This window comes from Lolium rigidum, chromosome 2, assembly GCF_022539505.1.
Source record: "Lolium rigidum isolate FL_2022 chromosome 2, APGP_CSIRO_Lrig_0.1, whole genome shotgun sequence".
Taxonomy (NCBI): domain Eukaryota; kingdom Viridiplantae; phylum Streptophyta; class Magnoliopsida; order Poales; family Poaceae; genus Lolium; species Lolium rigidum.
The window spans coordinates 284,616,094-284,635,942 of record NC_061509.1 but is presented as its reverse complement, the minus strand read 5'-3'; the positions used below and the strand labels follow the sequence as shown (position 1 = coordinate 284,635,942).

The 19,849-nt window shown below is 55.0% G+C and overlaps 1 long non-coding RNA gene across 1 annotated transcript; it reads right to left on the bottom strand.

Moving 5' to 3' along the window:
• Positions 1–2,866: 2,866 nt before the first annotated feature.
• LOC124688984 lies at positions 2,867–8,954 on the bottom strand. Its single transcript, XR_006998681.1, has 3 exons — positions 8,766–8,954; positions 3,523–3,622; positions 2,867–2,991 (listed from the first exon to the last, which is right to left on the bottom strand). It is a non-coding gene; the product is annotated as an uncharacterized LOC124688984 (long non-coding RNA).
• Positions 8,955–19,849: the final 10,895 nt, after the last annotated feature.

Here is a 19,849-nt window from a genome sequence, read left to right as displayed (position 1 = left end):
GGTGCCAATGCACCGCCCCGCTCCCGCCCCGCCACGTCAGCTTTTCTCTCACTCTCACCCCACTCTCACTCCACTCTCACCCCACCTTGCCAATGCATGGGCTATAGTCCCCACTCTCACTTCTCTCTCCTCCACATCACCATTTCTTTTCCACATTAAGTTATTTCACTCGATTTTGTTTAGACATTCAAAATAATGCAAGAAATTATTTTATTCAACTTAAAATGTTACCGATTACATCATAAAATAGTGCCAGCTCTATTTAAATTGTTGTGCAAAAAGCCCCTCAAAATTTGGCTCAAAACACCCTAAAATGCCAAAATTTGGCTCAAAACACCCTAAAATGCCAAATCCTACCAATTTTTCCTAAGTCCAGGGGGTTTTCTCGCAAAAATCCCTTTGTCTTCTACCTCCCGCCCCGCCTCTCGCCCACCCCGCCATCGCTGCCGCCCCGCTCCCGCCTCCCTCCCGCCTCGCTCTCGCCGCCAACGCGGGCGCCCGGCCGGCGGGAGCGGGCGCTAGCGCCGGCGCCCCGCCGGCGCCCCTCCGCTCTCGTCCCGCCCGCCTCCGGCCCCTCTCCCGCCCCGCCCCGGGCGGTATCGCCCTCACTGGCGCCCGCGTTGGCACCAGCCTTAGTATCTTTGCTAAGGATTGTAATGCCATTGAGTAATTAATAAAAACTCCCATTCGCAAAACAAAAAAAATGCTCGTGAAAGAAGGACACCTACGAGGAACCAACCAAACAAAGCCAAAATTGGCGTCGTGGTGTCCGACCACACGACAGCGCGGCTACACACCCGACCAACTAATAGATAGATTCATGGAAACACAAACAACAACAAAAAAGAGAACAAGGCATGGATCTGGATCACGAGAAGATCTTTGGCACCGGCCTGTTAGGGTTTGCAAGCATGATCCCTCGAAAGCCCCGATTCTAGTTCATTTTATCATTTCCAGTTTAAAATTTTAGACAAAATATTTAGACTAAAAATAATATAATGAACTTAAAAGCGGGACCGAGTCACCGGCTCGCCGCTGTTGAAACGCCCCTAAAAGATGCACCTCCTACTTAATTGCTCAATGGCATTAATCATTGTCCGACAATCAATTCCATTGATTATTTGCACAGTAAAAGTATGATCAAATGGTGCAAACCTGATCAAACCAACAGGTTCAGTCTACATACATGGTTGCTCCAGCCAAACAAATGGAGAGGCGCCGCATCATGTGAACTTCAACTAAACTACAGTAGCTAGTACCTAACTGGCCCACTAAAATATCAGTAGAAGAAAATGAAAGCCTATCCAGATCAGGTGGCCGTTGCTACTGGCCACCTCCGCTTCTCCGCCTCACGAGCGAGCGCCACGCCAAACTGCTGCCCCGTGAACAGCTCCAGCGTCAAGTCCAACTAGCACTGGTTGGTCGAACAAGGCTCGGCAACCCATAACCTGCACAACTGAACAGACCGCAAGAAAATGTTACTCAAAAATACAAACGAGATTTACTAGGCTAGGACAGGCATCAAAATGTACGGGCACAAGAGAATATTCAACGAGAGTGACAGTTACAAGTGTTCATTCATAGCTTCATATACCAACCAGCCAATGTTAGGCCTAGGTGATCAACACTGAGCAGTCAAGTTGGCACATGGAAAAACATTCAGTGTTCATACAATATTATCCAGCGAACATGCACACATTTCGCAAACACAGATAGGCTTACAAAAAATGATAATCCAGAGCTAGAAGCATTTTTGCAAGAGAGTGCCAAATAATAATAAGGAAGAGTTTATTGTCTCATTTTTGTTTGCAAGAGAGTGCCTGAACATACTGATATGGCCAGCACACCAAGAAAACAAATCAGACAATAGATTACTGCAGGCTGAAGTAATTTCAAAAGACATGTCCAGTAGAGTGTGGCATTTTGTAGCTCGGGCTACATGGAGCTAGTTTTTTCAAAAATTGGAAAATAGCATTTAACAGGTTCAAGAAAATATGAACAAAAATTCTTGAGGTAGACAATGATGTACTCTACCACTGTGAAAAAAAAGCAATTCGAAAGACTGAGTATTTTGAGCTGTACAAAATTCACAAATCTGTGGATCTGAAAAGGTGAACAGTGCAGATTTTGAAACTTCCAACATTTGTCAGAATTTGTCATTTTTCTGTAGCCTCGAATATAATGTATTTCATACTCAGATTTTGCACAATGGTAGAGTACATCATTGGCTACAACTAGATTTTTGTTTTAGAATTTTTTGAGACTTCAAATTGTTGGATTCAAATTTTGCAAAAACACAGGAGCCATGTAGCTCGGGCTACAATTGGGGTTTCCTATGTTCAGTAGCACTACTGAAAAACAAAAGGACAAAGGTATTGTCAGAACAAAGGGAAATGTAGTAGTTTCCGCGAAACAGAAACAGTGCAAAATGAGTGCTTATCTACCTTTTCATGTTCCTACATTAGTTATTATGTACCCATCTAGAGCGGTACAAATAAACATGAGGGAATGACATGAAATAACCTTTAAACTCCAGGAACCATCCAAATACACATGAGGAAATGACATGAAATTTAGACCATATGCTATGCATCCCTAAAAATAGAAGCCAAGTCTAGGCATAAACAAAGACGTTTGTGAGAGGGGAGGAAGGTCGTAACCTGCAAGTTGAAGCAGAGCATGCCGCTGAGGTGAGCAAGGAGACAAATCAGATGGACCATTCGCATCATTCACTCGCGCTGCCATCTCGGAAGGCAATGAGGGGCGCCTTTTTCCATCTTTGTGTTGCTGCCGCTGTCGCTCAGTCGCTCCCATGCCCCCTGCCACTGCTGCCATGTTTCTCCCGATGCTCAGTGACAGGCAGCAGGGAAGCTGTAAGAGGAACGCGAGACGAGGGGACGCCGTCCTGGAACTCAGTCCTCGTCGCCTTGGTTAAGTCGAGCGACCAAGTTAGAGCCTCCAACACATGTACCAGAGCTCCGACGTTGTCGCCTGAAAAATTGACAAGTGAATATAATGAGGGGATTGCTGAAAATATGATGTGCATAGTGCTGAAACAAAGTCTGGACTCATAGGATCTTATATCTTTCAAAATTTCTGAAAGAACATGTCGACAGTACAAAATTGAAGTTTTGCTACGAACATTGAGCAATCAAGTTGGCACACGAAAAATTAACAATCAATGAACATGGAATATCCAAGAGTTCAGGCTTTAGCGTCCACTTCAACCAAAATAACATAACAGGAGCATATATCAAAGCTATGCTAGGTTGGTCATGGCATCAAGCATGAGGAAGAATATTAAAGTATATTAAAATAACACCGGTTGGTCAATACAATGTTCAATGTAACATAAAGGAATTGTAGGGAAGCGAGATATTGTTATTTCTAATTTTCACATAGCTCAAAAAAGAAAAGAAAAAAAGTCATCGGATGACAGATAATGGAAAAATTCCCGCAGAATTCACATGTTCCAACTTCCAAATTGGATCAAAGTAAATGTTGAAGTGTTGATTCACTCACCGAACTGCTGCGTTGAATGCTAAGGTCAAAGTTCTTCAAGTGATCAACCATGCGGTTATCCCATTGATCAGGAGATGCACTCATGTTGTTCCTGTTAATACTTAATACACAAAGCATTAGAATAAGAGGGATAGAGAACACTTGCACAATTATTTCATAGAGTTGTACACCTCTACTCCATAAAGCAAGAGGCAAACTAGAGGTAAAAATCGTGGTCATCAGATAAGTTACATAAACATGCAGTGGCATTTGCTTGAATATATAAGGTGAGGCCCTAAAAGTTTATACTGGTCCAAATGCAGTGGTAGCAATACTTATACCAGATTACTGTTCTATCCTTTAAATACTGTTGGCCAGGTTTGACTTCCCAATTTGAAAGGATAAATCAGAAACAGGTGCACTTATAATTTAGAGGTAATGAAAAAAGCGCAGTACATCATTTCCTCCACTTGCTGGAGATACATTGGGACCTGAAGCATCCCCGGAAAATAAATTTCTCACCATATGAAAACAGAAAGTAAACCCCCAACTTATAAGTGTTTAATAAGTTTCCACGAGCATACACTTGAATGAATAGCATCCTTATAAAATACTAAACAGATGCACATTACACTCAATTGTATAAATACAAAAATTAATTTGAGCTTGATAAAACTGGTCCATTTGCTGCCCACTATACCGGAGGCAGTGCCAGCACGACCACTTCACCAGGCCATAATCGCAATTCGCAACACTGACAAGATACTAAGAACCCGTTTGGCTCCCACCACTTGGACCTGGAATCATAGAATTCATTTACAATTCCAGGAATCAACTTGTTTGGCTGCCAGGATGCTGAATTCATTTGATAATTCCATCAAATCTGCCCCATGCCTAATCCTGATTCCGTTCTGTAACCCTGTCATGCATGTGGATATCTCTCTACTGCCGTAGCTCCCCTGTTCTCTATGCCACCGACTCCACTGGCTCCCGTCCCTACCACCATTGCCCCCAACTAATTGATGTCCTCCGCGCCTACCTGCAGCCCCGCGTGTTGCCTTGCGCCTTTGCCCTGTAGCAAGCGCCGCCGCCCCTCACAGCCCCCGCACCTCTACCTGCTGGCATGCGCACTACCACACGGCCGAGGTCCTAGTTTCTGCGTATGTGTGCCACCACTGTAAGGTCCACCACCATATAGCTTTTTCAAGAGGCCCTATGGCAGCTAGCGCCAACAGCAATATGTCAAGGCCCTGGGGTGCACTCTCATTGACCAGCTAGCAACAGCCGGCCAGCACAAGACAGGCAACTTGCTGCGTTTGCATGGCATGTTACTGCAGGTAAGGCTGGTGCCAATGCACCGCCCCACTCTAGCCTCGCCACGTCAGCTTTTTCCTCACTCTCACCTCACTCTCACCCCACTCTCATCCCACCTTGCCAATGCATGGGCTATAGTGAGAGCTCTCAGCTTCTCTCCTCACATCAGCTTTTCTCTCTCCTCAACATTAGCTTATCTTTTTCAGATTACAACATTAAAAATAATGGAAGGAAATTATTTTATTGAACTAAAATTGTTACCGATTACATCATAAAAAGAAATTACATAAAAATTAGAAAAAATTACATAAATAGTTGAAAAAATTACATAATCTAGCCATTATGAGCCCACACATGCTCTATCAAATCTTGCTTTGGAGCTGTGTATACAACTGATGAGTCCCTCATATCGTTGTCCATCCGAATCCTGGCTGCTAGGCTTGGTGGTGCATGGTGGTGTATTGCGGGGCCGACATTGGACTCAACGGTCTCATAGGTGTGCTCCAAATTTGTACCACGCTCATCGTCGATGATCATGTTGTGCGAGAATGACACATGCACGCATGATCAACCCAAGAGTACGCCTGGAGTAGGAGCGTCCGGGAGCTGCTAGAATGTTGAACCTAGCCTTCGGCACTCCAAAGGCACACTCGACATCTTTGCGCCAAGCTGATTGAGCGGCGAGTGAACATTCGCTGCTTTTCACTTTGTGGAAGAGTAACACCTTTCATGAACACCGGCCGGGAGGGGTAGATGCCGTCGGCAAGGTAGTAACCATAGTTGTACTCGTGTCCATTCACCGTGAAGTTCACTACGGGTGCTTCTCCCCTAAGCACGTCCGTGAACAACGGCGGCCCGGTTGAGTACATTGAGGTCGTTGTTGGACCCGGCCACTCCAAAAAAGGCATGCCGAGATCCGGCGATCATACGACGCAACGGCTTCTAAGATTATGGTAGGGTGTTTGATGTCTCCCCTTGTGAATTGACCGGCAAAAGCCACTGGGCAGTTCCTCCACCTGCCAATGCATGCAATCGATGCTCCCTAACATCCCCGGAAAGCCACGCTCCTCCGCTTTCGCTAACGACGCCGAGTATCCTCGACGGTAGGTCGACGGCAAAAGTGTTCTCCGTAACGAGGCAATGATGCCTTCACGGAATCTATCTAGACAATCGATGAAGTTTGTCTAGCTAACTTAAGCCACTCATCTATTGTATCTGCAGAGGCTCCATAAGCTAACGGACGCAAAGCCGCGGTACACTTTTGCAGGGGAGAAAAACCAGCACGGTTGAGAGCATCATTCCTTTGGGTGAAATACGGAGAGTATTCACCCAATCTATCCACAATGCGCAGGAAAAGGGATCGCCTCATCCGATACCTTCGCCGAAAGAAGCTCGGAGGGTAGTTGCAGTCGTCGGCGAAGTAGTCCTCGAACAGCCGATCGTGGGCACCAAGACGATCACGCCTGATGAACTCTCGGCGCTTTCGCGGACGTCTTGGCTCCTCCTCCTCGTTCAGCATCTCCTCCTCGTACTCCGCCTGGAATGCAGCGATCAGCTCACCCTCTATTCCGTCGCTCGAGCTGGCCGGATGAAGACATGGCGTTCGGAGGAGTGGAAATGGAGAGTGGAGGAGATGAAATGGGTGTGGAGTGAGTGAAACCATATGCAGGTATTTATAGAGGGGGGCTCAAATTTTAGGGTTTTTGAAGTACCAACGGCTACCCCAACGGCTAGGCGAGGTGGACGAATCACATCGCGCCACCTCAGCCCCTGCCGCCCCACTCCCGCCCCACTCCCACCCGCTACCGCCCCACTCCCGCCCGCATCCCGCCCGCCTCTCGCCCGCTACCGCCCCACTCCCGCCCGCGTCGCTCTCGCCCCACCCCGCCATCGCGTCGCCCCGCCTCCCCGCCCCGCTCCCGCCTCACTCCCGCCGCCAACGCGGGCGCCGGCCCGGGCGGGAGCGGGCGCTACCGCCGGGCGCCCCCGCCGGCGCCCCTCCCTCCCGTCCCGCCCGCCTCCCGCCCCTCTCCCGCCCCGTCGCCGCCGTTACCGCCTCCGCTCCAGCCTGCAATGGCACCAGCCTAAGGCACCGGTTCAGCATTTATAGCGGCTATGCCTTCATTGAATTTTTGGGTTGATTTATGTACTTGGTAACTTGCTTTTGTTTAGAAGTTCACAACCGTGACAAAATTTCAACAAACAAAAAATAGCATGGTCTTGTAGGCCAGCTATTGTGCACCACAGATGTATGTGTTTATGCCTCAAAGAGAAATCATAACTTTTGGGAAACATTACATAGATATCTGTCTCCATACGTGAGCAAAATTTAAATTTGTATGTGATGTACATGCTACTTTATTCTCTCCATTATGTGCTAGTTTGTACTACTATATGGTATCTGAACTCTTGCCAAAATCACAGCAAAATGTGATATGGAAGTCATTTCATTTTATAAATCTACATGGGTGCCAAACGAGCTCTTTTTGAAAGGCAGAAAAACAAGTTAAGAAAATCATTTTACAATTCCAGGTAGTTGCCTTTCAGAATTGGAATTTAAGTTGTCCAAATGAAATGACCTTATGAATTCATTTCATTTCACTTGTACCAAACGAGCTCTATTGGAAATTACAAGTTATTTTAGGTCTCAGAGTCTAAACTAAGCATAACCACTATTCGACTACAGACAGAAAATAGCCTACTGAACTGGTAAAATTCAGTACTGAATTCTTCGTCTGCTAACCCAAGTATTTATTCTGGTATTATGAATCACTTAATTGTCCGCATCATCCATAAAATGAATACAGGAAGATAACCTCTGCGGATGGAGAGTATTAGTGATGCCATATTCATTGCACCATATATAACTACTTGGACTCATATAAATTGACATGAAACTCTTTGAGCAACAAGCACAATGGGAGAACACGAACAGACCTAGCCACCTACAGACAGGTGTGCTGTGGAGGCAGCAGGCTCGGCGGCTCCTTGGGATCAGACCGGAATCAGACCACAGAAAATAAACATAATTTGATCAAGATTCCTACACAGCATTGATCCATAACGTCCACAAGAAGGTCTTTAACAGCCAAAAAAGTAGATGAATTACATTGGCTACTAGCATCCCTCCCGGACAGGAGAAGAGATCAACTTCTCGATGAACCCGATCGCTTGCTTTGGAAGTGGACTGCGAGCGGCGAGTACACCGCGAGCTCTGCCTACAAGGCCACGTTCCATGGCTCGACGCCATCGCCCTCCTGGAAGCACACTTGGAAGTTCTGGGCACCACCCAGGGTGAAATTTTTCACCTGGCTCGCCCTTCAGGACCGGTGTTGGACCGCGGCGCGGCTGGCGAGACGTGGGCTGCAGCACCACCCAAGATGTTTGCTTTGTGATCAAGACCCGGAGGACATGCGACACCTACTCATCGACTGTCCCTTCTCCAAGCAAACTTGGTATGAGACGATGTCGTGGCTGCGGATGACGTGCAGAATTCCTAGCAACAACGACGCCACGCTAACCAATTGGCTTGACGAAGCTTTGCAAGCAACCCCGAAGCCGCTGCGGAAGGGACTGGGAACCGCTGCCCTACTGATACCCTGGATGATATGGAAACATAGAAATGAATGTGTCTTTGATAGAGCACAGCCATGTATCCAGCGGCTGATGGCCAAGATCAAGGAGGAAGCTACCCTATGGGCCAGAGCTGGCGCCCTTGGGCTTAGAGTTGTGCTCCCTCCAGATTGGGATGTACACTAGGATATCTTTAGTCCATGCAACCTGTCTCCTAGGAGACCTGTAAACAAACTTCTACCTTTTCAATGAAATGAAACGCAAAGGTCCTTTGCGTTTTCTCGAAAAAAAAAACTTCTCACTAGTAAAAAAAACCTAGAAACTACTAGTCATCATAACCACAAACGTAGGGGAGAACAATGGATAATGGAGCTCACCAATTATCAGAGCCAAGGCCAAGACATCACCTACTGATTTCTTGCGGCACGCCTCCAACCCACCAGAAGCCTGGTTGTCCGACCATGGGGGCGAGCAGCGGGACGGGCGCCCGGTGGACACGAGCCATCAGCAGCAGGCCTCGTTGGGTTACTGCAGAGAAGTTAAACATAGGGTCAGGTCACTGTAAAAAGAAGTATAATAGGAGCAAAATAATGTAGCCTACAGCCGCTAGCTCTACACACACCATAAAGCAGCAAAATACAGTGATTGATGGGGGTATGCCCGTAGGGGGTGGGTCGCCAGTCCCACTCGCCATGAGGATGAAGGCCCAGGGAGGATCGCCAGTCGCCCAACCGACTGGGCCCGAAGGCGACTGGGCCGAAGTCCTAAGGAGAAGATCTGCTCGGTTCGAGATAGAGATTGCTTGAAGAAGGGTGCGGTATCCCGGATTTGTAGTAACTGATACGATTCGGTGTTATCTCTTTGTAACCCTAGGCCGGGGGTGGAAATATAAACCCCCGAGCTAAACCCTAGAAGGACACATCATCTGAGATCCAATCTCCCCCTTTGTAAGCTCTTGGCTCTACGCCGACTGAGCCCCCCCATTGTAATTCTCCACTGAGCAATAAGATCTAGCAGGACGTAGGCCTTTTACTCTCCGGAGGGGCTGAACCTGGGTAAAACCTTGCGTCCCTTGCACCTCGACCCGTAGATGGCAATGTTCCCTTCCCCTCGCATCAACGAAGTGCTACCCCCTGTAGCATCTGCCGTGGTTACATCCACGACAGTGGCGCCCACCGTGGGGCATGGGACATCAAGCCTCCGAGCTACGGCGAGGCCCTACTCGCCGGTGCAGCGGCCGGTCGCTTCCGGCAGGATGATCGCCACCGGCAATTTCTTCCACATCCAGCCAAGCACTTACCGGCCTGCCTCGTCACCTCTCAAACATGCATGGATGGTGCCGATCGGCTCCATCAACCTCTTCGTCGGGCTCGCCGGCGTCAGCGACCCCACCGAGCCCCGCCCTGGTCGATCGCACGACCCCTTCGCACCGGGGCAGCTCCTCACAGCCACTCGCCCAGTTACCGGCGAGGTATACGCGGAGGCCGAGTCGGCCCTGGAGGACGACGCCGACTCGGCAGCCGTGGCACCAACCGCCGACTCCATCGTTACCTCGTCAGCCGCCGACTCCGTCGACACCGTCCCAGCCATCGACTCCGTTATCGCCACGATCGACGCTGACTTCACCGACATCATCGCCATAGCATCGGTCGCTGGGTCCACCGCTGCGTCCCCGACTGCCCGCTCTATCGCCACAGCGTCGTTCAAAGACTCCATCTCCCTGGTCTCTCACCCCAGCGACTTCGAGGAGGGCTTCGAGGACGACTCCATCCTCTCCCTCTTCGGCAGCGACTCCGACTCGGACCTCGTTGAGGGCCCACGATATCGTTACCCGACCGCAGTCTTCATGGCAGGAGCCGAGGAGCCCCCAGTTGACGCCTTCACCACCCCGCTCCCTGCAACCGCCACCGCAACGGAGATCGAGGCACACCGGGCGGCCCTCGAAGAACAGAGGAAAAAGGAGCTCGCCGAACGGCAGAAATTTCGCCTCGAGCAAGACGGAGCGAGAGCAATATCCCACTTTCGCCAGCAGCGCAATCGTCTGCGCATGGAGCATGTTCGCGCGAACGACTTCCCCAGTGCGCGCCTTAACTTCGACGATCCAGATGGAGAAATTCGGGTCGCTCGAGTCCAGAACCCCGACATCCCGGAAGGAAGTCGGGCTGCCGCCGACAGAGCGGCACATGGAGCACCGCCACCACCACCACCACCGCCACCACCTGAAGTCCCTCGGGCAGAAGTCGACGCCAACGGCCTACCATTGCACTCGTCTCCAGCCGACAACGTCGCGGCCGCCCAAGCCGTCCTTGCAAAGCTCCCGAAACGGGAGACGGCGCGATCCTCGTCCAGCATGCCAAGGCCCTGGTCGCCAAGGCATTGGAGCAACAGCACGCCGCAGCCGATTCGCAAGGGCGACTCTATTCGCGCACGTCCGCCAGTCGCGCGGCGTCGTCGGGCGCGGCAAATCGTGCAGTCGTCAACGCCAACAACGGTCCGCCGCCAGCACCGCGCGCGGCCCACTCGACCAACAACCGAATCGAGCCGCGCCCCGCGCGGGCGATGGTCGCCGCTAACGGACAGCCCGTCGACGCGCGAACTCACATCGTCAACGACCAAGAATGGCGGGCGCGAAACCGGCTGAACGACCGCTACGCCGATGAAGCCCCGCGCCAGAGCGCGTTCACTCGGGTCGGCCCCGCCTGCTTCGGGCCAATGATCAGAGGCGAGTCGTACCCTGTTGGGTTCAAGGGACCCCGTGATATCGAGAAGTATGACACACACATCGACCCCACAGTCTGGATCGATTCGTACGCCATGGCAATGGGGATCCAAGGCCACTCCGAGCTGCTCGCGGCACGCTACCTGCCTCTCATGATGGACGGTGTCAATCGCCACTGGTTCAACACCCTCACCGCCAACAGCATCGATTCGTGGGAGGAAGCCCGCGCGGCATTCATCCAACATTTCGCCAGCGCGTACACCCGTGCGACAACCATAGAGGACCTGGATCGCTGTGTCCGGGGCCCGCGCGAGTCGACTCGCCGGTGGGTGCAGCGCTGGCAGGACATGTGGACGACCTCCAGCGGCATCAGCACGGACACGGCAATCTACTGCTTCCGAAGGTGCTGCCGGTACGAACCACTAAGTGCCAAGCTCCGTCGAGTCAGCAGAGACAACATCTCAATCTCCGAGCTCTTCGACATTGCCCTGCGCTATGCTGACGAAGACCCTACAGTCGACTCGGACGACGAGTACGGCCAGCGACGCAATCGCCGCCCCGCTCACACAGATTCCCGACGTGGCGACTACCGATTCGGCGGACGGTCGAACAACGGCAAGCGTCGCGGAGAAGGAGGACACAACGAGCTCGTCGCCAACGCCGAATACGAGCAGCGCGAGCCAAAGTCCTTCCGGCGTGACAACCGTGCACCACGAGAAGATCGGCCTCAGCCCAAGCGCTTCGACGCCCGCAGCCTCCTAGACGCCCCATGCATCTATCACAGCAAGGAGGGCAAGCCCTCCAATCACACGACGGGAACCTGCTATTCCCTGAAGCAGATAGAGAAGGCCCGCCGCGCCAAGGAAAACGACGGCGGCAATCAGCACAAGGACCGCGCCAAGGACCCGGACCAGCACAAGGGAGAAGGCTTCGGTCGCAGTGCCGGTTCACTCCACACCTTCACCGGGGTCGGCGATCGACGGGACAGGAAGGTCCTCGCAAGAGCAGTAGCGGTACACGCGGTCATCCTTTCTGACGTACCCCGGTGGCTCAACTGGTCCGAGCAGAGCATTACCTGGAGCCGCGAAGACCACGCCCCCCGCATTGAGTACCCCGGTCGAGTGGCACTGGTCGTCAGGCCCAAGGTCGCCGACTACTGGTTGCCGAAAACCCTGATGGATGGGGGAAGCTCCATCAACATTCTGTATTATGAAACCTTCCAGCGACTCGGTTTACCAGACTCACGCCTCGAGAACACCAAGGTCACGTTCCATGGCATCGTCCCCGGGCGGAAGGCTTTCCCGATCGGCAAGGTTACGTTGCCAGTCACCTTCGGCACGCCTGTGAATTACCGCACCGAGCGGATAACATTCGAGGTGGTGAACTTCCGCAGCTCCTACCACTGTGTGCTCGGCCGGCAGGCGTTCGCCCGGTTCATGGCGGCACCCCACTATGCATACAACATGATGAAGATGCCAGGGCCTCGCGGCGTCATCACCGTCCACGGCGACCCGGAGATGGCACTGGAGTGCGAGGACGTCAGCGCCAAGCTCGCCGATGCCGTCATCGCCGACGAGCAAGACAACTCCACCGAGCTCGCCAAGTACCCAGTCGACCGCAACGATCCCGCCATCCTCGGAGAAGCCGACCGAGCTCGACTCGTCCGCAGCAACCTTCAAGCCTACAACCGACACTCGTCAAGTAGATCTTGTAGAGAATGATCCAAGTAGGCAAATTACCATTGGGACGGGCCTGTCCGCCCAATAGGAAAGCGCGCTCATCAAGTTCCTCCGTGAGAATCGAGATATCTTTGCATGGAAACCGTCTGACATGCCGGGTGTCCCGAGCGAACTTGCTGAGCACAAATTACACGTCGATCCCTCCGCACGCCCCGTCGAGCAAGCAATGCGCCCTGTCGGAGAAGAGCGGCGACGCGCAATCGCCGAAGAAGTGAACCGGCTACTCGCAGCCGGCTTCATCATCGAAATCAAACACCCTAAGTGGCTGGCAAACCCGGTCCTGGTGCTAAAGAAAAATAAGACATGGCGAATGTGTATCGATTACACTAGCCTCAACAGCGCATGCCCCAAGGACCCGTTCGTCCTGCCGCGAATCGATCAGATCATCGACGCGGTCGCCGGGTCCGAGTCGCTATGCTTCCTCGACGCTTACTCTGGGTACAACCAAATAAAGATGGCCAAGGAAGACCAAGAGAAGACAGCGTTCATCACGCCCTTGGGTGCCTACTGCTACACGTCCATGACCTTCGGCCTCAAAAACGCAGGGGCGACGTACCAACGATGTATGAACAGCTGCCTCGAAAGCCAAATCGGCCGCAACGTACACGTCTACATCGACGACGTAGTAGTCAAGTCGACTCGCCAGGACGACCTCATCATCGACCTCGCTGAGACATTCGCCAACTTGCGCCGATACAAGATCAAGCTCAATCCTCTGAAGTGCACCTTCGGGGTCCCCTCTGGACAGTTGCTCGGCTACGTCGTCTCCAAAAGAGGCATTGAGCCCAACCCGGAGAAGACACTGGCGGTCATGCGCACCAAGCAACCAACCTGCCTGGTCGATGCACAGAAACTCGCCGGCCGGGTCGCCGCCCTCAGTCGCTTCATACCCCGACTCGGCGACAAGGCCATGCCACTCTACCGCTTGCTCAAGAAGTCCGAGTCATTCAGGTGGACGGAAGAAGCACAACGGGCTCTGGAAGAACTCCAACATGCCCTTCGGAACGCGCCTATCCTCGCGGCCCCGCTGCCAAAGGAGACTTTGCTATTATACGTCGCCGCGTCGAACCGCGCGATAAGCTCGGTCATGGTCGTCGAACGAAAGGAAGAGGGAAGAGAGCAGCTGGTACAGCGCCCGGTCTACTACATCAGCGAAGCCTTAATCGAATCCAAGCAACGGTACCCGCACTACCAAAAGCTGGTGTACGCAGTCCTCAGGGCCCAGAGGCGACTGGCCCCCTACTTCCACGAACACCCCATCAAGGTAGTCGCCTCAACGCCACTCGCCGACATCATCCGTAACCGCGATGCAACTGGCCGGATCGCCAAGTGGGCAGTCGAACTCGGCGTCCACAACATCACCTACGAGTCGCGCCATGCCGTTAAATCTCAGGCACTCGCCGACTTCCTCGCCGACTGGGAAGAGGCCCAGCAACCAAGCTCCCCCGCGGACCTCAAGCATTGGACGCTGCACTTCGACGGTTCCAAGAACCTCGAGGGGGCAGGCGCGGGAGTCGTCCTCACATCGCCAAAGGGCGATACCGTGAAGTACGTCCTGCAACTCAGATTCGAGCCCTGCACCAACAACATGGCCGAGTACGAAGCGCTCCTACACGGCATGCGAGTAGCAAAAGAAATGGGCGCAACACGACTGCGCTGCCTCGGCGATTCCGACCTGGTCGCCAGCCAGACTTCCGGCACTTGCGACGCCACCGACGCCAACATGATTGCTTACAAGCGCGCCGTCGATCAAGCCGGCGCTAGCTTCGCCGGCCACGTCGTCGAATGGGTTGACGAGCGCAAGAATGAGGAAGCCGACGCGCTAGCCGAGATCGGATCCAAACGACTCCAACCCCTCCGGGCGTCGTCCCGGATATCCTCGCCACCCCTCGGTGCGCGCCCCGCGAGCTGGACATTGCCGAACCGCCTGCTCCCGACTCCACCCTAGTCGCACTCGCTTCCGACAGCGTCGACTGGACCGAGCCGTACATGAGCTACCTAGAGCGCCAGATACTGCCGATGGACGAAGCCAAAGCACGAGCCATCGTGCGCAGGTGCAAGTCTTTCACCATCATCAATAAAGAACTGTACAAACGCAGTGTCTCGGGAGTGTTCCAACGATGCGTCGCCACCGAAGAAGGGCGCAACATCCTGCGCGACATCCACGCAGGGGACTGCGGCCACCACGCAGGCGCGCGCTCCATAGTCGCCAAAGCTTTCCGTCACGGCTTCTATTGGCCAACAGCTCACGAAGATGCAGCCGTGCTCGTCCGTTCGTGCGCCGGGTGCCAAAAGTACGCAAGCCAGTCGCACATGCCGGGGTCAGCATTGAAGACCATCCCCCTCACCTGGCCCTTCGCCGTCTGGGGCCTGGACATGGTTGGGAAGTTCAAAACGGCCCCCGGCGGATATACTCACCTCCTGGTTGCGGTGGACAAGTTCACCAAATGGGTAGAAGCAAAGCCCATAAAGAAGTGCGACGGGAAGACAGCCACAAAGTTCCTACGCGAGCTTATCTATCGATATGGCTACCCCCACAGCATCATAACCGACAATGGCACCAACTTCGCCAAAGGGGAGATGGCCGACTTCTGCGAAGAGAAGGGCATCCGACTCGACCTCGCGTCAGTCGCACACCCCGAGTCGAACGGCCAAGCAGAAAGAGCAAACCAGAGCATCCTTCACGGACTCAAGCCGCGCCTGGTTGTGCCCCTGGAACGCGCAGCCGGTTGTTGGGCAGAAGAGCTCTCTTCAGTATTGTGGGGCATCCGCACAACACCAAACAGGTCAACTGGCTTCACGCCTTTCTTCCTGGTGTATGGCGCCGAGGCCGTTATGCCCACGGACATCGCCTACGACTCGCCTCGGGTCGCCAACTACGCCGAAGAAGACAACGAGCGAGCTCGCCAAGATGACATCGACCTCCTTGATGAGGCCAGAGACCTCGCACTCTCCAGGACCGCCATCTACCAGCAGGATCTCCGTCGCTACCACAGTCGTCGCGTTCGGAGTCGCTCCTTCCAAGTCGGAGACCTAGTGCTCCGGCTAATCCAAGACAAGAAAGGCATGCACAAGCTGTCCCCGCCCTGGGAAGGACCGTTCGCCGTCAGTCGCGTACTCGGCAACGACTCCTACTACCTCACAGACGTCCGCAAGGACGACAAAGGCGAACCGCTCACCAGAGAGGTGGAGCGCCCCTGGAACGTGAACCTCCTCCGACGGTTTTACACCTAAGGACAAAGTGTAGCCCGCAAATTCATAGGTTAATAAAAATCGCCGACCGCATTGATCTCCAACTCCGACTGCCTCTCCTTCACCCGCTAGCTATCTCCATCTCTCATCACGGTACATACCGGCCTAGTCGCCGCGACAAGCGACTCGGTACTGAGAGACCTTCGGTCGCCGCTGCTGGAAGAGTGAAGTCCACGATCGGCCAAGTAGCCGGGCTAACAAGGGCATGGCGGCGTGACTGGACGCAACACCAGGTCCGGTCGCCCACCACCCCTTACGCCGTCGGGCGAAAACGGCGACTGGAACCCACAGCAGGGCCGCATGCTCGGCCAGCCCCACGGGCCACGGCGACCGTCTCGTGCTACGCTATACAGCACACCAATGCCCTCCTCTACCTTAGGCTGGCGAATTGCGTGGCCAAGTACTTCGACCAGGGACCCCGCAAAACGGACCCGCGGCTCGCCAAGGAAAAACGCCCGCAAAAGACCCCCTTTGGAGTCGCCTAGCGACTGGCTCACCGAGCCACGACGAGTGGCGCGCTACATGCAAACAGCGCAACTACAAACTCACCACTACTCCACCCATGAGGCTGCTATCCGCACTATAACGACTACGTACTGCGACTGGGGACGCCCAGCTCGACAAGGAAAACAGTCAAGTCGATAGCCTTCATCGGGGTCGCAAGGCGACTGGCCTGAAGGCCATGGAGAGTCGGACCCAACTCCAAAGCATCGCCGCCATAATAACATAAATTCAAAAGCAACCATCGAATTATAGTTACGCAAAAGCTACCACTGTATTTACAACTGACACCCGCTCGCGGGAATTCAAGTTACTTCTTACACAGGGGCTCAAGAACCTCTCGGGACGGCCCCGGAGCTTCCTCTAACACGGGCTCGGCGCCGCCATCGCCATGACGAAACTTCGGCGTGTATAGGACGACCGGGTACGTCGACAAGGAGCCGGTGGCCGCGGCATGGAAGAGGCGCTCCGCGGGGTTGTCCACCGGACTAGCCTCCTTCTCCGCGTCCCCAAGCGCCGCCTAGATGGGGATGTGAGTCTCCAAGTCAGCGGTCGCCAGCACCCGGTCGGCAAAAGGGCGCACCGCTTCCATCAAGCGCAGCACCTCGGCGACATCGAATTCACCAGTCTCCGAGGGGAAGCCAGCGGTGACCTCCTCCACGTCGAACCCCTCGGAGTAGTGCGCCAGCACCATGCTCAAAGCCATGGTAATGCCAACGCGGCAGGAGGAGCGGCGAAGCCAGTCGACAACAGCCGGGATGTTGGACACGGCCTTGAAGACGGACGGCGTGTCCCGCGGAATCACCTCCCGCGGACTCAAGTACTGGAGCGCCGCCAATATCTCCCCCGCGCAGGCAATGATGCGCGCGGTCGCGGTCGACAAGCACTCCCGTGGAGTCGCCGTCTCCGTGAAGTCGCTCGTACCTACAACCAACAACAAAAGAACGAGAAGTGAGAACTCGCCCTCCACACCAACCCGCCATGCACGGGATCGCCCGGGGACTGACCCCCGACGCCGACTCGCCATGCTCGGGGACTGGGTCCCGAAGCCGACTCGCCGCGCCCGGGGCCGACCCCCGACGTCGACTCGCCACGCTCGGGGACTGGGTCCCGAAGCCGACTCGCCGCGCCCGGGGACTGACCCCCGCCGTCGCCTCGCCAGACTCGGGGACTAGCTCCCGAAGCCGACTCGCCACACTAGGGGACTCGCCGCCATGGCAATCGACAAAAACACAACAGGGGGGACACGGAAACCTACCAAGCAGTTGTCGCGACATCTCGCGGACGAAGGCCTCGAAGCTGGTCTTCTCGGCCTGCACCGCCAGGACGATGCCCTCGGACGCCTCCTTCTCCGCGGCCAACTCCTTGGCATGCTGCTGCTTCAAGGCCGCGACTTCTTCTCGCAGAGCTGCGGCGGTCCCGCGTGCGGAATCCCGTGCCTCCGTCGCGGCCTCCAGCTTCAACTTGTACTCGGCGATGACATCTTCCAGCTCCCGCCCCTTTTGCTCCAGGACCTTCGTCAGGTCCGCCACCTCCGCCTTCGCCTTCTTCCGGGCCTCTTCGGCCTGCTGCGCCCGGAATTCGGCTTCGCGGTAGAAGGATTCCTTGACGAACCCTTCCCGAGCCTCGGCAAGCGCCTTCGCCTGCGCCTCTGCTACAAAAAAAGGGGGGCGGTGAGACCAAAATTACAAACAAGGCAAGTGCGACTGGGAGGGGAAAGCGAGCGGGTATGACTTACTGCCCAGAGCGATGAGCTTCCGGTTCTTTTGCGCCGCCTCCTCCACGAGCGCGGTCAGTCGCTTAACCTCCGCCTGCATAAAACCAGCGCGAAGGTCAGTAAACACAGTCCAGGAAGGACGAAGAAGACTCGACTCGCCCCTACAGGCCAAGCCGACCCTCGGGGACTGGGGGATGACTGGACTGCGAGTTCAGGAATACTCACCACATGCGCTTCACCAAGCGCCGCGTGGAGCTCAGTGAAGGACAAGGTAGAAGGCGGACGGCGGCGCGAATCGGCCGCTGCACCCGCCTGCATCACCGCGTCGGTCGACGGTGCCCCATCTGCCCCCGCCTCGGGGTCGCCAGGGTGGACTCGGTCTCTGGCGGCCTTGGACCGGCGTTCCTTCATCGGCACCGAGAGGCCGCCCTCCTCGGCGGTGTCGTCCTCGACTTCGGGCGCCCTTTGACCCTCAGTCGCGCCGACGCCCGCCGGCTCCTCCTCTACCACGGGGGGAGCGGCGCTCGGTCCCATCGCCGCACTTGCCGGGGCCTCGCGACCCACGCTGGGCAAGGGGAAAACGTTGGCGGTGAGATCGGCACGGCTGGCGCTCGCCTTCTCAGCCCGGCTCGCAGCCACAGGCTCCTCCCGAGCCGACCCCGTGCCTCCAAGGTCGGAAGGCGCCGCTTTCTTCTCCGTGGCCTTCTTCAGCTCGGCCGCCTTCTTCGCTTCAGCCGCCCTCGTGGCCGCCGCCCCAGTCGGAGCCGGTCGTGCCAGGACCTTCCTCTTGGACCTGCAGGGAAGCGAGGCGGGTTACTAGCCAGTCTCGCCATGAAGAGAACAAGTTCGACAAGGAGTACTTACTTCACCGTGGGGATCGCTTTCACGCCCGGGCCGGCTCGGGCTCCAGCGTCGATCGCGTCCTTCAAGGGGCACTGAAGCTTTATGGAACCCTCCAAGATAGTGGGGCGCAGCCGCTTGGGCAGCGGCTCGGCCCCTTCCTTTGAAGGCTCCCTCTCCTCCGGGCGAGAGGTCGCCTCCTCGTCCCCTTCGCCTTCCTGCGACTTCGGAGCGCCCTGTGATGAAGACACGGCGCCCCTCTTCGATCCGCGCGGGAGTCGTACGAAGTCTCGCGCTTCGGAGTCCGACTCGGTGCGCTCCTCCTCGTCGTCTACCTCCTCCTCCTCGCCTTCGGTCATTTCCGGAGGCTCCTTCCCGGCGAGAGGGGGGAGATGGTCGGCGACCTTCTGCCACCGCTGCATTTGAGTCAAGGAAACAAGTTAGAAATGAGAAACACTACCTAAGCATCCGGAGCTGTCGGACAGGTCAATACCTGAGGCGCCGGGTTGTCCTCGGAGAAGGGCTGTAGGCCGTCCTCGAAGGAGGTGAAGGAGGCCGTGGTAATCTTGGCGAGCGCCTTTCGGTACTCGCCTTCATCCCACTCGGTCGCCGTCGACCGGGTGCAGTCGTTTGCCCCCGGTACTCCCACATGAAGTGGGCTCGGCACCGCAGGGGGATCAGCCGGCGGCCGAG